Raw genomic sequence first — 5854 nt, forward strand, 5'->3', positions numbered from 1 at the left:
TGATGTGGCGGCGCCGGCAGCCAGCGAGCGCGCGCCGGGGAGACTCCGCGCGCCGTGACGTCTCTGAGGACGCCCCGCCCAGCCCTGTCCCGTTGGCGCTGTCCGCGGTGCTGAAGGCCCAGGGAGGAGGGCTCCCGGGCCTGGAAGAGCGAAGATCCTGTAGACCGCAAGGCGAGATGACCCCGTCTGTCTGGGAAACCTCGCACGCTGCTGAGCCCCTGAACCCCGGGGTCCTCGTCCAAACACTAAGGAGAGTGAACCAGAAAAAAGCGGCCGTTTGTGTGTATGGAAGGATAGTTTCCGTTTTACAGACGGTAAACAGTATTTACAGATACTATTAAAAGTTCCAGTCTTAGGGCTATTTTGAAGATAAGATGAGATAATGCATATTAAGTGCTTATCACAAAACCTGATACACATTTTACCCATTCATTGTCCAAACTATGGAGACCTAGGCTGCCTTTACCTCCTTGTTGCTGCAATGAACACCTTCCTATACATTCCCTTAAGAACCTATGTGGAAACTTTTCTGGAATATATAACAGGGTGCTGAATTGCTGGGTCATGGGTTTGTGTATACTTAACTTGACTCAGTGGTGTTACATTGCTTCTTGATTCTGCATTCCTATAAACAGTGCAAGAGAATTTTTAAATCTTCATATCCCAGCCAACTCTTGGCAGTGTCTGGTCATATAATTTTTGCCAGAATAACAGATGCAATGTCATATCATTGTTTTAATCCACATTTCTCTGCTTATCAATGATTTGTATCTCATGTTGTTTGTTAGTTTGGGGGGCTTCCTGCTGTACTTGTCTTGCATTTTTCTCTTGTTTATATACAAGAGTTCCTGGAAGAGGAACATATACATCCGAGGTTCAAACCGCCATCTACTTTCCCATGGATTACTGCAACAGCCCCTAACCGGCCTTCTTGCTTCCACACTCGCACCCCTGAATTTTAATCTCAACACACTAGAGTTTTCCTTGTAGAACACCAATTCAAATCGTGTTGCCCCTCTGCTCAAAACCCTCAAATGACTTCACTCAAAGGAAAAGGTAAAATCCTAACGTTTGCTTCTAAGGCTCATTATCTCACTTCAAATATTTCGTGCATGCTACCACGCTTCATGAAGAAAATCAGAAAACTAAAAGAAATATGTAACGTAATACTCTTGGTGTTAATTAAAAGCACCGGCCCATAAAACTACAACATACATTTCACAAGAACACATTCAAATACATATTGAACACATTCAAATACATATCAAACACATTAATATGGTTGCCTGGGGGAGGGGATTGAGGGATGCAGATATGGGGTAATTAAATGATTGTCCCTACCAATACTGATAGGGTGCCAGAATGGACTAATATAATTAACTTTATCCTGCACCTAAAGCCCTCCCTCCAAAAGAATTGTTTATTTGGAGATATTTTAAAGTCCATATGGCCAAGGACCATATCTGTTTTCTATTGTAATCCCAGCACTTAGCATAGTGCCCAACTCATAGCATGTTTTCAGTAAATATTTGTTGAATGAATAAATGAAGGAGTAAGTGGACACTTAACTTGGACCCTGAAGGATAAGTAAGAGTTTCTCTGATGCAGAAGGGCTGGGTTCATTGGGAGTTCTTTGATTAAAAGCACCAGAAAATTATCTGTCTGGCTTAAGAAAAAGGAATTGATGGGAAAGTTGTCTAAAGGACAACTCAGAATCACAGGAAAACTGGAAAATTAGTCTCAGGGAGCAGGGCTGAGCCAGAAATGGACTGACTCTTCAAGGCTCTTATGATGTTCAAGATTCAAATTCCAAGAAGAGAGATGCTAAATGATCTGGCTTGGCCTGAAGGGGGGAAGACGGGACCTGGAGCCACCCATATGAAACACACATGGATTGAGAAGAAAGGCAGATGGTTCATGGGATGCAGGTAGCACAAGAAATAGGAGTGGATGCTGGGAAAGAAAAAATCAACACACGTGCACAGAAGACCTCCAGCAGGAAAGCACCATATGCAAAAGCGGAGTTGTATGAGGGGCCAGGGGAATGGTAACTGCCTGGATGCACACAGGGAACTGGTGGCCTAGGCCAGGTGACACTGGGCTTTGTCTACCATGTCAAGGGGTTTGGACTCTATTCAGTAGGGTATTGGATACCAGCAAGATTTTAAGCTGTGAGGGACGTGGTCAGATTTGCTTTTTAGAAAGATTTCTGTGGCAACTGGAGGGAAGATGGAGTAGTAAAAGGTGAGAGCAAAAATATATCCAGGTGAGAGGCAATGCACTGGCTGGCAGTAGAGGTAGAGAGAGAGGGACAGATTTAAGAGACATTTAGGAGTCAGCTCCATAGGGTTTAATGGTTGACCAGGCATGAGTGGTGGGCGCAACGATAACTCACAGATTTCTGGCTTTAGTGACTGTGGGGACAGTGGAACCTCTCAGTGAGCTGCAAAACAGGAGATGCAGGTTGGGGAGAACAACAGAAAAAGTATACAAGTTGGAGCCACCAATGAGCCACTTAAGAAAGATGAAGAGTATGACATGGAACAGCAGGCAGGAACAAAACCCTAGCAAATCAATAGGCTTCAGAACCTTCCATTTGCCCACAGTGGTCTTCAGAGTCACGAGAGGAAACACAGAGCCATGGAGAGAGACTCACACCATGGAGGGAAGCTGAGTCACTGAAGGGGCTGGGCGGGGCAGTGAAGGGAAGCAGCTGCTGTAGGAGCCTTTTAGCCTAATTGTTGCTCTGCTAATTACATTGATTAAAGCAAACATTTTGGGCAATTAAGACTCCCATGAGGATGTCTGCCATTCTCAGAAGACTGAGAAGCCCAGAGGCATGGCTATGGGTTCTGCAAAGATCTTCAGAAGCAGAAACCTTCCTTTTCTTCTCTCTCTCTCTGACAGAACATGCATGCAAGTTTGTATTTATTCTGGTTGTATAGACTTTAGAATTTAAATAATACAGAAGGATACAGAGCAAAATGTGAAAATCTCCCTTCCACCTGCCTCAGCTTCACCTTTCTCCCCCTCCAGAAATTACTGGCCACAGCTGGGTGAACATCTTTACGAAACTGTCTGTGTATTTATCTAAGTCTACTTGTACAAATACACATTTATAAAAACATAAAATGCATCCACTAGACTGTAGTTCTGCAATTTGCTTCCTATTTTCAATTGTCTTGAAGATCTTTATTTTAACTTCAGTACATGTAGGATCACCTCCTATTTCTTAATGGGTATATTGTATTCATTGTAGGGGTGTGTAATGATTATATTTAACTTCTTTTGCACTGAACAGACATTTACAGCAAAAAAAAAAAAAAGTCCTTCCACGTATATCCTTTAGCACATGTGCAACTATTTTGGCAATACTGATTCCTAGAAGTGTAACACTGGGTTAAGGGATATGGATGTTTTAATTTTTAATAGCTACTGTCTTCAGTAAGACCATTCCAATATGTGTCCCCGTTAACATTTGAGAATTCCCACTTTCTTACATCCTTGCCAAGACTTGTTATTATCAGTCTTTTTAATTTGTGCCACTATGATAGATGAAAAAAAACTGTCTTAGTTTGTATAAAACTGGTAAGTGCAGTTGAGAACCTTTTTATGTTTATTTTGTATTCCTCTTCTGTGAATTGCCTAATCATTTTCTTTGCGCATTTTTCTATTGGGTTGTTTTCATCTTTCTTATTGATTCATCTAAACTCTGTATATATTCTGGATAAGAATACTTTGGTATGTCATAAATACTGAAAATATTTATTTCCCCCAGTCTGTCACTTGTCTTTTAACTTTGTTTATAGATGTTTTAGCCATATGGTAATTAACACTTGTCATGGGCTGAATTGTGTCTCCCACCACCAAATTCATATGCTGAAGTTCTAATGCCCAGTACTCAGAATCATAATAATCATATTTGGAGATAAGATCTTTAAAGATCTTAATTAAGTTAAAATGAGGTTATTAAGTTAAAATGAGGTAGTTAGGGTGGGCATTATAAGTACTTATAAGAAAAGAAATTTGGACACAGACATCTTTACACACAGAGGTAAGACCATGTGAAAACAGAGGGAGAAGGTGGCCATCTGCAAGCCAAGGAGAGAGGCCTCAGAAAAAACCAACCCTGATGACACCTCGATCTTAGACTTCTGGCCTCCAGAACTGTGAGAAAATTAATTTCTGTTGTTTAAGCCCCCTTGTCTGTGGTACTTTGTTACGGTGGCCTTAGAAATGAATACAGTGCTCTTGTTGGAGGCTCCATTCCTTAATTTGAGAACCACTCAGGACTCCAGGGTTTTCCCTCAATTCCAGCTTCTCCTGGGTCAGGGCTCCTTCTATCCCCAGGTGGGGTAGGGATGGCCCCATTTTACCCTCTCATACAGCGCCTCGTTAAAGTCTGCTTACAGTTGACAAGTACATTTCTTTTGTTCTTTCCTCTCCCATCTCATTATATTATTATTTTGAAGAGAGATTCTCAAAGGACAGATCATCACTCAGAGGCAAATACTGTTAGCTTTGGGGTAGATTTTATCTTCACTTTTAAAAATACATCTTTTACAAACACAGTTGAGATAACATGTTATTTACTTAACAGGACAACTTAAGCATTTCCCACCTTTTAAAATATTTATAAACCTGGTTTTAATGACTGCAAGTATATAATGATATATTTTCTTGGGTGTTTCCTCTAGCACGATTTTTTTTCCAACACAAGCCATGCTCTGTCTGTGGCCTCTGACCAGACTTCACACTGCTCGCTTTGTTCCCACCATGATTATTGCTCCCACCACAGTGCCAGGTTATGTGCTAAGCACTTAACAGGTGTCATCCCATATATTCTTATTTTTAAAATTTATTTAATTTATTTATCTTTGGCTGCATTGGGTCTTTGTTGCTGCGCACGGGCTTTCTCTAGTTGCGGCGAGCGGAGGCTACTCTTCGTTGTGGTGCGTGGGCTTCTCATTGCAGTGGCTTCTCTTGTTGCAGAGCATGGGCTCTAGGCGCGCGGGCTTCAGTAGTTGTGGCACGTGGGCTCAGTAGCTGTGGTTCATGGGCTTAGTTGCTCCGCGGCATGTGGGATCTTCCTGGACCAGGGCTCAAACCTGTGTCCCCTGCATTGGCAGGTGGATTCTTAACCACTGTGCCACCAGGGAAGCCCCATCCCATATATTCTTTACAACAACTGAGAGATGAGGAAACTGCCACTTGCAGAGGTCACATATAGATGTAGATGGAGGCAGAGTAACACTCTGTGTATCAATAAAGAAATATCAGTGTAGAACTCTGAGACTTCCAGCTCCAGTCCCAACACTCATTCAGTGGAACTAAAAGCTGAACACTGATTGAGGTGCTGATATTTGCACAGGGTCACAGAACACAGCCAGATGAAGAAGTCTTGTTACCCAAAAACTGGGTTTGCCTCTTGGTGGATGTGGAGCCAAAAGACACAGCCAATCCAAAGAGCAGGGGAAGGAAGGATTTTATTACTTGTAGTGAGTAAGGAGAACACCAGGGATATTTGCCAAAGCTATGTCTCCCAGACAGCAAAATTGGGGAAGATTTAAGCTAAGGGGGCATACATATTCATGAAGGGGATTGAGCAGAGGAGAATTCAGCATAGAATTGAGGCAAAGTTTAACAGAGTCTGGGCTCTAGTTGATTGACATCACGAGGGTAAGCAAAAGTCAGCATGGTCATTCCTTAGGGTCTAGTTAGTCTGGTGGTTGAGTGCTTGAGGGGGTTTGGATCCTTGGATCCTGCAAAATAGCTCAAGAATGTGCTTCAGGCTAATCTTTACCTTTGAAACAGAACTGGGAACCTTTACAACTGATTTATTGTCTCCAATATG

The sequence above is a fragment of the Balaenoptera borealis genome (genome assembly GCF_965194805.1).
Source record: "Balaenoptera borealis genome assembly, chromosome: 10".
NCBI classification, from domain to species: Eukaryota; Metazoa; Chordata; class Mammalia; order Artiodactyla; family Balaenopteridae; genus Balaenoptera; species Balaenoptera borealis.